Raw genomic sequence first — 13,671 nt, 5'->3', positions numbered from 1 at the left:
CAGTGAGGCTGAAACGTCTTATTATTTTCTGGCTGCATTAAAAAATCCAAAACAATATTCTAGAAGTTGAGTGCCAAGTTTTCTTTATTATGCATGTAGGAGAAGACACCATGAACCCAGCCTCAGGCCTCATTTACACGTCCGGGCTTAACACAAACGTGAAAAATTGGTACCGTTGTCATTAGTGTTTGGTCCGTGTCAGTTTGTACCATCAGTATGTCACCGGTGTATGGTCCGTGTGTTCCTATTTACCATCAGTGTGTCACCAGTGTACGGTCCGTGTGTCCTTTATTACCAACAGTGTATTGCCAGTGTATGGTCTGTGTGTCCGTTTCTACCATCTGTGTATGGTCTGTATGTCCATTATTACCATCAGTGTCATCTGTGTATGGTCCGTGTGTCCCTATTTACCATCAGTGTGTCATCTGTGTACGGTCCGTGTGTCCCTATTTACCTTCAGTGTGCCATCTGTGTACGGTCCATGTGTCCCTATTTACCATCAGTGTGTCACCAGTGTATGATCCGTATGTGAGTTTTTACCATGAGTGTGTCATCTGTGTACGGTCCGTGTGTCCCTATTTACCATCAGTGTGTCATCTGTGTACGGTCCGTGTGTCCTTTATTACCAACAGTGTATTGCCAGTGTATGGTCTGTGTGTCCGTTTCTACCATCTGTGTATGGTCTGTATGTCCATTATTACCATCAGTGTCATCTGTGTATGGTCCGTGTGTCCCTATTTACCATCAGTGTGTCATCTGTGTACGGTCCGTGTGTCCCTATTTACCATCAGTGTGTCATCTGTGTACGGTCCGTGTGTCCCTATTTACCTTCAGTGTGCCATCTGTGTACGGTCCATGTGTCCCTATTTACCATCAGTGTGTCACCAGTGTATGATCCGTATGTCAGTTTTTACCATGAGTGTGTCATCAGTGTTTGGTCCGTGTGTCCCTATTTACCATCAGTGTGTCACCAGTGTATGATCCGTATGTCAGTTTTTACCATGAGTGTGTCATCAGTGTTTGGTCCGTGTGTCCCTATTTACCATCAGCGTGTCACCAGTGTATGGTCCATGTGTCTGTTTTTACCATCAGTGTCATTAGTCTACGGTCCATGTGTCCCTATTTATCATCTGGGGGTCATCATTGTACGGTCTGTGTGTCCGTTTTTATCATCAGTGTGTCATCATTGTACGGTCTGTGTGTTCGTTTTTACCATCAGTGTGTCATCAGTGTACGGTTTGTGTGCCCGTTTTTACCATCAGTGTGTCATCAGTGTATTTACCATCGCTGTGTCACCAGTGTACGGTCTGTGTGTCCGTTTTTACCATCGCTGTGTCACCAGTGTACGGTCTGTGTGTCCGTTTTTACCATCGCTGTGTCACCAGTGTACGGTCTGTGTGTCCGTTTTTACCATCGCTGTGTCACCAGTGTACGGTCTGTGTGTCCGTTTTTACCATCGCTGTGTCACCAGTGTACGGTCTGTGTGTCCGTTTTTACCATCGCTGTGTCACCAGTGTACGGTCTGTGTGTCCGTTTTTACCATCGCTGTGTCACCAGTGTACGGTCTGTGTGTCCGTTTTTACCATCAGTGTGTCAGCAGTGTTTTACACGGATTGATAAATCAATGAACTACAAAACTTCTTCGCAATGTTAAATACGAAGTATACACTGACGCCATCTGTGTGCTGTAAATGTTTTTCACAGGCCCATAAATTTGTTTTGGGCCTTTTCAGCTGTAATACCAGAAAAAACAGGCTTTTTTGTGAGTTTTGCACACACAGTCCTTGAGGAAACACAAGCATGTGAATAGCACCATAATCTGTATGAGTTATTTTCGTGAAAAAAAAGGAAACAACAGATTTGTGCAACACGAACGTCTGAATGATGCCTTAGTTTTAAAATTTTAAACCTGGTGTTTGACCCACAAGCAGCATGTTATAGAGTCAAATTGAAATCTTTGCTCCTTCGGGGCTTAGGAGTCCAGTGGGCCGTCCTAATCAGTGATTTACAGCCTTGTGGAGTTGTGCTTTCTGATAACTGTCAGTCAGTAAGTAGGACTGCCCTCTGGACCAATAAGCACATAAGGAGCAGGGATATAAAAAGAGAACACAAATATGGCTGCATTCACGCATACGTGTAAAATTACCAACCACAAGAAATGTTACTGGGTCTTATCCCAGTTGCATCTGTGTTGCTTCTGTTTTTTTTCTCATCTGCTTTTTATTTCAGAGAAGGAACATCTGTGTTCACAAACCAATAATAGGCCACAGGACGGTGGTCACTTTTCAATTCAAGTTTATCACGAAGCAACAGATCAGTGAGACACCCCTTACCTTTAGCTGCAACACAACCCCAAAGCATGACTGATCCACCCCCTTACTGATTGGTGAGATGTCCTTTTTCCTCCACACATACCTTTTTTCATCCCTTTGATCATTGTTGTCAACGAGTTCTATTTTAACCTCATCGGTCCACAGGACTTGTTTCCAAAATGCATCAGGCTTGTTTAAATGTTCTTTTTCATAGTTCTGATTCTGAATTTTATGGTGAGGATATAGGAGAGGTTTTCTCCTGATGATTCTTCCATATTTGTGCAGGTGTCTCTGAACAGGAGAACAATGTACCACAACTCCAGAGTCAGCTAAATCTTTCTGAAGGTCTTATGCAGCTGTGGCGCCCCTGAGGCTTCAGTCACCACAGAGGTACTGCACCTTCTCCTAAGGTGTGGTACCCCACCATCCAGGTAGGGTGGGAACTCCCTTCCACATTCCAACACCTGCACCCCACACACAGGATAGTTCAGCAGGGACCCATCCATGCTTTATGCTGGAAAGGTCATGGGATGCCTTTTGTGGTCCATGGCTTCGTAACACGAGAGGTGCTGGGGAGGCGGGTGGAGTTAGATATAAAAGAGAGGGAAGGTGTAGGATTTGGAGTCAGTCCACAGAAGATGGCAGGCGGAGTAGGAGAGGACAGCCACTCGGTGAGGAGTGGGGATCCCTGGAAGAAGGGATGGAGGAAGGAGTGCTGCAGCTGCCCCAGTGACCTGAGCCAGCTGGCACGGGAAGGAAGAGAAGGAGAAAGAGACGTAGACTGGAGACTACAGATTCCATAAGAGAGATAGAACAGATCGGAACGAAGGAGAATAGAAGGACGGTGGGAAGCAGGTTGAGAAAGAGAGATAACCCTTCCAGTCCAGAGCGCAAAGGCCGGGGCCCTGTCCCCAAGGTTGATTGGATCTTTATGTCCGGCAACAGACACCGGAGGAGTAGTGAGCCACTAACGCCTTACTCCCATCATAGACTTGGGACACAACAGCAACTGGATAGTGAGCTGGGACGCAGAGAGGAGTCCCCGATGCAGGCTACAGCTGTCTGTCATACATGTAGAGACTAGGAACACCTAGAGAGAGGCATTCCAGGGTAACTAAGCACTGGAGTGCTTCGCACCTAAAGGCGCATTGGAGGAGTCGTTCAGTAAGGTACATATTGGCGGAGTGCGGAGGGGAGAATCCTATCCTGCCTGGAGGTTGGCTGGGGCCCTGACCTGAAGAACACAGTGCGGAGGCAGGCAGTTGTGTGAACTGCAAACAGTGAGTAAAGCTTTGGAACCGCATACTCTGGTGTCCTCCAGTTATTCCAGCATCGCTACACCTGGGTACCAGCGTCTATACCATTCTGCGCCTCTCCTCATCCACTGCACCTACACTGCCCTGGGACTACAGCTCCACCTGTGGGGAGCTACACCATCTTTGCTGCACCACACCATCAGTCCCAGTGGATCTGCACGCAGCGTTGGCTTAACATCTTGCTTGCCAAACACCACAGGTGGCGTCACGAACTATCTAAATAAACTATTACACTATTAACATCACCGCCATTGATATTGGGCGCCAAGGGCCACGGACCGGGTCACTGCTGCTGTGACACATCCCCCTGACACCGGCCCGGTACCGGGTACCCCGCTGCCCTGGGTGTGAGGGCGACCCACAGCCAAGCAGTGGTTCTGATTTGCTTCTTTAGCAATCCTACCAGCAACTCTCTCTGAAATTTTGCTTGGTCATCCAGACCTTATCTTGACCTTCACTGTTCCTGTTAATTGCCAACTCTTTGCTATTTTCTCATAGCCTTCCCCTGCTTTGTGGGCCTCAACCATTTCCATTATCAGATTGCTAGGCAGTTGCTTAGAAGAACCCATGGCTGCTGTTTTTTACGCAAGGTTAGAGGAGGCTGGGTTTATATAAACCTGGGACATTTGCATCACCTGGCCTTTCCTGTTGTGAGTTCATTTTCCCCTCCGTCACTGAGGCCTGGTGAACTCCCTATTCTAGTGAAGGAAGGTAGTGAGCCTGATTATCAGGCACCTGGGACTAATGAAGACGATTGGCTGAGTGGAGTCACTGACTGGATTTAAGGCAGCCTACGCCCTTTCTGCCCTGCGGGTGATTTCTCTGTGGACTCTTGGACACCAGTCTGATTCCTGCTCTCCTAAAGCTAAGTTTTCTGTTTTGCCTTTTTGCATCTAAGATTTGTTTTTGTTTTTCTTGCTTTTTGGATTCTGCCACTCCCTGCTGGAGTGTGCAGTGTTCCTTGAGCTCTGTCTTCTGAAAGTACCTGAGTGCTGATTTAGTTTTTGAAGCTTAGTTGCTTCAGGGCCATTTTTATATCAGCTTGTTGGCTTTTGTCTCTGATAGGGTTTTGGCAGATTGCAGACAGCAGCCTTCCTATCCGTTCCTATCTAGGTAGTTTTTGGGCCCCGTCTTTGCTCAGCCTGTCTTTCTGTCTGTGTAAGTGTTTTCATCTTGCTTCACCGTCATTATATGTGGGAGGCTGCCTATTGCTTTGGGGTCTGCTCTGGGGCAGTTAGATTTCCCCTTTCCTTCTTTAGGCCTATGTATCTCTCCGGCTGTGATCGAGGGGTCTAGGTCATCGTAGGAACCCCCCACGGCTACTGCTAGTTGTGTTGGTAGGTTCAGGGGTCTGCAATCTGATAGTTGCCAACTTCTCTGGTTTTCAGGACTTAGCTAGCATTTCTGTTTTTGCCTCCTACGGTGACTCAATCATAACAGAATCACCCGCCCAACCGCAGATCCTGGGGTACTCAATAGCAGGAAAGAATTGTGTTTAAAAAAAAAAAAGAAAAAAAGGTGTGTGTATATTCTTTCCTCTATATCTCTGAGGCCGTAGGGGGAATTTTTTTTTTCTCAATGGAGATAAAGCAAGTGTCTGATTGTGTGGAGCAGCTCGCTGCTGAAGTGCGAGGAATTTCCGCCTATCTTGCTCGTTCACATGCTGTTGAACCAAAGATCCCCACACCTGATGTATTTTTTGGGGATCGATCTAAATTTTTGAGTTTCAAAAATAATTGTAAATTATTTTTTGCTTTGAAGCCTAACTCGTCAGGGAGCCCCGCGCAGCAGGTTAAAATTGTCATCTCTTTGCTGCGCGGCGATCCCCAGGATTGGGCGTTTTCTTTGAAACCAGATGACCCTATTCTGACTAATGTGAATGCATTTTTTCAAGCCTTGGGGTTGCTGTACGACGAACCTAATGCTATTGATCAGGCTGAAAAGACCCTGTTAGCATTGAACCAGGGTCGAGAATCTGCAGAGTTGTACTGTCAAAAGTTCCGAAAATGGGCGGTCCTTACTACCTGGAATGATAGTGCCTTGGCTGCTCTCTTTCTGAAGGGATTGTCAAAAGCCGTAAAAGATACTATGGTGGGATTTCCTGTTCCCTCTGGTCTGGACGATTCTATGTCTTTAGCCATTCAGGTTGATCGGCGTTTACGTGAACGCAGGATTACACGAGAGGTGTTGCCACCGGTTGAACAGACGTCTGAACCTATGCAATGTGATAGAGTTTTGTCTAAGGCGCAACGTCAGGAATTCAGAAGGCGTAATAAGCTGTGTTTTTTCTGTGGAGATGCCTCACATGCTATTTCTGTTTGTCCTAAACGTGAGAAACGCTTTGCACACACGTTTTCTGTTGGTGGGGTTCAGCCTAAGTTTCTTTTGGCGATTACTCTGATCTGTTCCCTGTCCACATTTTCCGCCAAGGCTTTTGTGGATTCGGGAGCAGCGCTAAACCTAATGGACTTGGATTTTGCTAAATGTTGTGGATTTCCGTTGACACCTCTGCAGACGCCTATCCCTTTGAGGGGGATTGATGCTACCCCTCTGGCTAAAAATAGACCTCAGTTTTGGACCCAGTTGGTCATGCGGGTCGCCCCAGACCACCAAGAAAATTGCAGATTTTTGGTGTTGCATGGTCTGCATGATGCCGTTGTTCTGGGGTTTCCCTGGTTGCAGATTCATAATCCAGTTTTGGATTGGAAGTCTGTGTCTGTGGTGAGTTGGGGTTGCCGGTGTACCTTTAGTGAGGCTCCGTTTTTTTCCACCTCTCCTCAGTCGCATGAGGTTCCTGACTATTTGGCGGACTACTATGATGTATTTAGTGAGAATGAGTCTGCGTCCTTGCCTCCTCATAGGAGTTATGACTGTGCAATTGAACTAAACCCGGGGTGTAAATTTCCTAAGGGTCGGCTCTTCAATTTATCTGTACCCGAGCACGAGGCTATGCGGTCCTATATTAAGGAGGCGTTGGAGAAGGGTCATATTAGACCATCCTCTTCACCCTTAGGTGCCGGGTTTTTTTTTGTGGCCAAGAAGGATGGTTCTTTAAGGCCTTGTATTGATTATCGTGCCCTCAATAAAATTACTATTAAATATCAGTATCCGTTACCCCTGATTTCAGATCTATTCTCTAGAGTCAGAGGTGCTTGCTGGTTTACCAAGCTTGACCTCAGGGGGGCGTATAATCTTATCCGCATTAAGCAGGGGGATGAATGGAAGACGGCGTTTAATACTCCGGAGGGACATTTTCAGTACCTGGTGATGCCTTTTGGGCTCACTAATGCCCCTTCTGTCTTCCAGTGCTTCATGAACGATATTTTCCGAGACTTTGTCGATAAATTTTTGATTATCTATCTGGATGATATTTTGATCTTCTCCAAGGATTGGGATTCTCATGTGGAACATATTCGGACTGTGTTCCGGATCTTGAGAGAGAATTCTCTGTATGTCAAAGGATCAAAATGCCTTTTTGGAGTACAGAGAATTTCTTTTTTGGGATTTATTTTGTCTCCGTCAACTATTGAAATGGACCCGGCCAAGGTACAGGCCATTTATGATTGGGTTCAGCCCACTTCTTTGAAGGCCCTCCAGAAGTTTTTGGGTTTTGCTAATTTTTATCGGAAATGTATAGCAAAATTTTCTAGTATTGCCAAACCATTGACTGACCTGACCAGGAAGGGTGCGGATGTGTTGAATTGGTCTCCGGAGGCGGTTGCTTCCTTTCAGGAGCTGAAACGTAGATTTACCTCCGCCCCGGTTCTGCGGCAACCTGATGTCTCATAGAATCATAGAATCGTAGAGTTGGAAGGGACCTCCTGGGCCATCTGGTCCAACCCCCTGCTCAAAGCAGGATTCGCTAAATCATCCCAGTCAGATGCCTGTCCAGCCTCTGTTTGAAGACTTCCATTGAAGGAGAACTCACCACTTCTCGTGGCAGCCTGTTCCACTCATTGATCACTCTAACTGTCAAAAAGTTTTTTCTAATATCTAATCTGTGTCTCCTCCCATTCAGTTTCATCCCATTGCTTCTAGTCTTTCCTTGTGCAAATGAGAATAAAGTTGATCCTTCTACAATGTGACAGCCCTTTAGATATTTGTAGACAGCTATTAAGTCTCCTCTCAGTCTTCTCTTTTGCAAACTAAACAATCCCAAATCCTGCAACCTTTCCTCATAAGACAGGGTTTGCAGAACGGTCACCATTCTGGTCGCTCTTTTCTGAACTTGCTCCAGTTTGTTGATGTCTTTTTTAAAATGTGGTGCCCAAAACTGGACACAATATTCCAGATGAGGTCTGACCAAAGAGGAGTAGAGGTGGATGCTTCTGAGATTGGTGCAGGAGCGGTGTTGTCCCAAAAGGATCCGGTAACATCTAAAATGAATCCCTGTGCTTTCTTTTCCCGTAAGTTCTCTTCATCTGAACGTAACTATGATGTGGGGAATCGGGAACTGTTGGCCATGAAATGGGCATTTGAGGAGTGGAGACATTGGTTGGAGGGAGCCAAACATCAAGTTGTGGTCCTCACTGACCACAAAAATTTGATTTACCTAGAGTCGGCTAAACGCTTGAACCCTAGACAGGCTAGGTGGGCCTTGTTTTTTACACGTTTTGATTTTGTGGTCTCTTTCCTTCCTGGAACGAAGAATGTCAAGGCAGACGCCCTCTCTAGGAGTTTCTTTGCTGATTCTCCTGTGGTGACCAAGCCTGCCACCATCTTGGCGAAGGGGTAGTTCTTTCTGCCATCTCGCCCGATTTGAGACTTGCTCTGCAAGAGTTCCAGGAGGACAAACCTGAGCGTTGCCCCAGTGGAAAGTTGTATGTTCCTGACCAGTGGAAGAAGAGAGTGATGTCTGAAGTTCATTGCTCTGCATTGGCTGGTCATCCAGGTATTTTTGGTACTAGAGATCTGGTGAGTCGCTCTTTTTGGTGGCCCACCTTGTCTCATGATGTCAGGAATTTTGTGCAGTCCTGTGGGACTTGCTCCCGGTCTAAATCTTGTTCTCGCTCTAGTGGGTTCTTGATGCCTTTGCCGGTCCCCAGGAGACCATGGACCCATATTTCAATGGATTTCATCTCTGATATGCCGGTCTCTCAAAGAATGACTGTTATTTGGGTGATTTGTGATAGGTTCTCTAAGATGGTTCATCTTGTACCACTCCCTAAGTTGCCATCTTCCTCTGAGTTGGTGCCTCTGTTTTTGCAACAGGTGGTTCGCTTGCACGGGATTCCTGAGAACATTGTATCTGACAGAGGAGTTCAATTTGTGTCTAAATTTTGGAGGACGTTCTGTTCCAAGTTGGGAATTCAGTTGTCCTTCTCCTCTGCTTTTCACCCTCAGACCAATGGGCAGACAGAGAGAACAAACCAGACCTTGGAGTCGTATTTGAGATGTTTTATTTCCGCTGATCAGGATGATTGGGTTTCATTTTTGCCCTTGGCCGAATTTGCTTTAAATAATAGAGCTAGTTCTGCCACTTTGATGTCACCTTTTTTTTGTAACTTTGGTTTTCACCCTCGATTTTCTTCAGGGCAGGTGGAGCCTTCTGCCTGCCCAGGTGTTGACACTGTGGTGGAGAGAATGCACCAGATCTGGGACCAAGTGGTGGATAAGTTATCTCTCTCCCAGGAAAAGGCCCAGCGGTTTTCCAATCGACATAGGACCATTGGTCCCCAGTTTAAGATTGGTGATATGGTGTGGTTATCATCAAAAAATATTGCTATGAAGGTGGCTTCTCCTAAGTTTAAGCCTAGATTTATTGGACCTTACAAGATTTTGGAGATTATTAATCCGGTCTCTTTTCGTTTGGCTCTTCCTGTCACATTTAAGATCCATAATGTGTTCCATAAGTCCTTGTTGAAGAGGTTTTTTGAGCCAGTTGTGCCTGAGGTGGCACCTCCGGACCCTGTATTGGTTGAAGCTAACTTGGAATATGAGGTGGAGAAAATTCTGGATTCCCGTCTGGCTAGACGGAGACTCCAGTATTTGGTTAAGTGGAAGGGTTATGGTCAGGAGGATAATTCCTGGGTCTCTGCCTCTGATATTCATGCCAAAAGATTGGTGCGTGCCTTTCATCGGGCTCACCCTGATCGCCCTGGTAGCGTTGTTGAGGGTTTGGTGACCCCTCCTCAAGGGGGGGTACTGTTGTGAGTTCATTTGCCCCTCCGTCACTGAGGCCTGGTGAACTCCCTATTCTAGTGAAGGAAGGTAGTGAGCCTGATTATCAGGCACCTGGGACTAATGAAGACGATTGGCTGAGTGGAGTCACTGACTGGATTTAAGGCAGCCTACGCCCTTTCTGCCCTGCGGGTGATTTCTCTGTGGACTCTTGGACACCAGTCTGATTCCTGCTCTCCTAAAGCTAAGTTTTCTGTTTTGCCTTTTTGCATCTAAGATTTGTTTTTGTTTTTCTTGCTTTTTGGAGTCTGCCACTCCCTGCTGGAGTGTGCAGTGTTCCTTGAGCTCTGTCTTCTGAAAGTACCTGAGTGCTGATTTAGTTTTTGAAGCTTAGTTGCTTCAGGGCCATTTTTATATCAGCTTGTTGGCTTTTGTCTCTGATAGGGTTTTGGCAGATTGCAGACAGCAGCCTTCCTATCCGTTCCTATCTAGGTAGTTTTTGGGCCCCGTCTTTGCTCAGCCTGTCTTTCTTTCTGTGTAAGTGTTTTCATCTTGCTTCACCGTCATTATATGTGGGAGGCTGCCTATTGCTTTGGGGTCTGCTCTGGGGCAGTTAGATTTCCCCTTTCCTTCTTTAGGCCTATGTATCTCTCCGGCTGTGATCGAGGGGTCTAGGTCATCGTAGGAACCCCCCACGGCTACTGCTAGTTGTGTTGATAGGTTCAGGGGTCTGCAATCTGATAGTTGCCAACTTCTCTGGTTTTCAGGACTTAGCTAGCATTTCTGTTTTTGCCTCCTACGGTGACTCAATCATAACACTTTCCTAACCATGATAGTGAATAAGCCATAACTCTAACAGGCTAATTAAGGTATGAAACCAAATAACATCTCATATGGGCTGAAATCTGTCTTATTGTTGGGAGTATATCTGTTTGAGAAGAGTGCAAGGGGCAAGCATTTTGTCCATGGTCTACGTTGGAGTTGAGCGACTTTGGTCGGATCGGGTTTCATGAAACAAAATTTGTTTCAGATGAAACTGGTCCGACTAGGGCAAAAAAAGTCGGAGTTTCGTCCGAAACCCGACCCCAATGCAAGTCAATGCGGAATAAAAGTCGGCATTGAGTGGATGAATGTCATCCGCTCAATGCCGACTTTTATTTCCCATTGACTTGCATTGGGGTCGGGTTTCAGACGAAACTCCGACTTTTTTTGCCCTAGTCGGACCAGTTTCATCTGAAACAAATTTTGTTTCATGAAACCCGATCCGACCAAAGTCGCTCAACTCTAGTCTACGCGTTTCAGTGATGGCTTTCTGGATTTTCAGTTTCAAGGTCAAATTAAATCTCTACTGCTACTTTGTGGATGGGGTGGACATTATTTCCTGCATCACTTCTCCGGTAAAGTGGATGTCTCTGTCACTATGTTATGAACGGCGGAACACGCTAAATAAAAATATAAATAAAGCGTGTTCGCCGCTCGGGGTCCACCGTGTGGTAGATGGAAAAACTGCAGCTAGATGAAGACAGAGCACTAAGGCGGTAATGGGCACGGGGTTAACTAACACGCAAGTGCACAAAGCAAGCTCTGTTGAAGTCACAGAGCTGCAAGTAGTAAATAATAACTACAATAGTGCTGAGCCTGTTAGCCGCACAGGTACTCAGCAACACACAAGCGGTAGATGAACAACGGAGTAGTTATTAAACTGCACTACAACCGCAAGGACCTACCGTATAAACTTGTGAGTAAAGCGTCGCAACCGCGAACGCATAAATAAGCTGCAACTGCAGCGCGGCGAGGATAGTGCCGCAGAGAGACACCGCTAAGCGCAGGCGCGATGTTAGACGCTAGCAGGCGATAATGAAGCAATGGCGCTAATACTAGCTATGGCTCATTCCCTCACACAGACATAATAACCAAGGAAGGGGGTTTCAAATGAGTCATTCACCAGTCCAAGCATCCATCAACATACACACTGCAGCAATTATGACTATACTAGCGCATGGCGGAACAGCCATGCGCACTTTTTATAGCAAACGGGACCTTCCGGAAGTCTCCAGAACTCTGAGCTAGACCAATGGAATCAGGAGCAGGACCTGAGCACCTGATTCCTGAACTCCAATGGGAGATCGTCCCACGAGCATGCTCAGAGGATGGGATGAAGGACTTAGCCTCCCGAGAGAGTTGCTGCAAAGCCATCTCCTCATCAATCTCCTCTGCAGAGGACAGAGAGCAGGAGAATGCAGGATGTGAAGATCTAGATTCCTGCATAGTCAGGGCAGAAATCTGACTCCTAACATTACCCCCCCTCCTAGGGCCCCCCTCCCTGAACCTTCCAATCCACCAGCCTGTGCCCGACAGTGGCACAGGTCTCAGACTCGTCCAAGGATGATCCTGATGTCCTGGTAGGCGAAACGGAAAACCGAGACACACGGACGGCACCAGTGGAGGCCAGGTCGCCAGGTTTCAGAAGGGAGACCCGGGAGATAATGGGAGCGGGAGTTTCAGGCGAACGCCGCCGTGTATCGACGGCCGTCGCCACACTCCGTCTGGGAAGATTTTCCCGCGCACATAAGGTGCATGCCCGAATAAACTTTTTCACGTCCCGAGCCCTGTGTGGCCACCAATACGATCCGGCTAGAGACTTTGTGGTCTGCATATAGCCACGATGGCTGTCCGCATTGGACGCGTGTGCCCACGCGAGGATCTTAGGCCGCAAGTGAGGAGGAACAAAAGTCTCGCCGACCGACTCACAGTCAGACCATTGCGGGGCGCTGTCTTCCTGGGGAGCAGCGTGTAGATGGTGACAACCGCAAATGGACACTTGAGCCGGCCGTGTCTCAAAAATGGCACGAGACACCTCCATGGGCTCTGGGGGAAGAACCTCTGGCTCGGGCGGCTCCAGAGGCTCAAAAAAGTTGAGAACCGGAGTACCTCTCCGCTTGGAGTGAGCACGCTCCATACCTTGCTCCGAAAAAGGGAGGTCAATGCTGGTGGAGACGGAAATTAACTCCTCCAGAGTGGTAAGGATCTCTCTAGTAGAGAGAGCATCCTTAACGTGCTCTGCTAAACCTCGCCAAAAAACGGGTATGAGGGCCCTATCGGACCACTCCAGCTCGGAAGCCAGTGTCCGAAAACGGACAGCGTATTGGCTAACCAAGAGGGATCCCTGAGACAAGGCAAGCAGTTGCAGAGAGGTGTCGTGTCTGACCCGTGGACCGAGGAAGACTTGCTTGATGGCTGCTAGCAAGTGAGCAGCGGTCCGAATATCGGGGTCACCACGCTCCCATAAAGGCGTAGCCCATTCCAGCGCCTTGCCCGACAGTAGGGAAATAATAAAGGCCACCTTGGCCCATTCTGTAGGGAATTGTGCAGCCAGCAGCTCCAGGTGGATTGAGCACTGGCTGATGAAACCCCTGCAGGAGGCGCCATCCCCAGAGTATCGGGCAACGGGAGGCGGGTAACTGTCGGCGCAAGGGAGGACATGGACATACGCACTACCGCATCTGTGAGTGCCTGTACAGCAGCATCAGTGGCCTGCGCAACTGCGAGAGCCCTCTCAAGAGTGGCCAAGCGACCCTCGAGCTGCTGCACACACTGCAGGAGTTGCTGCTGTTCTGCCATCTCTAACCAGACCCTGGCGCTAGTATAATGTTATGAACGGCGGAACACGCTAAATAAAAATATAAATAACGCGTGTTCGCTGCTCGGGGTCCACCGTGCGGAAGATGGAAAAACCGCAGCTAGATGAACAACGGAGTAGTTATTAAACTGCACTACAACCGCAAGGACCTACCATATATACTTGTGAGTAAAGCGTCGCAACCGCGAACACATGAATAAGCTGCAACTGCAGCGCAGCGAGGATAATGCCGCAGAGAGACACCGCTAAATGCAGGCGCGATGTTAGACGCTAGCAGGTGAAA

The 13,671-nt window shown here is 47.6% G+C and overlaps 1 protein-coding gene across 1 annotated transcript in view; it reads left to right on the top strand.

Annotated features, from left to right (window-relative positions):
* The window catches only part of BEST3 (bestrophin 3), a 95,903-nt gene that overhangs the window by 346 nt on the left and 81,886 nt on the right, over positions 1-13,671 (top strand). The window lies entirely within an intron of this gene.

This window comes from Dendrobates tinctorius, unplaced genomic scaffold, assembly GCF_039654945.1.
Source record: "Dendrobates tinctorius isolate UK_male_01 unplaced genomic scaffold, ASM3965494v1 ptg000224l, whole genome shotgun sequence".
NCBI lineage: Eukaryota > Metazoa > Chordata > Amphibia > Anura > Dendrobatidae > Dendrobates > Dendrobates tinctorius.
The sequence above is the reverse complement of the archived record's forward strand: the minus strand, read 5'-3'. Positions and strand labels throughout refer to the sequence as shown.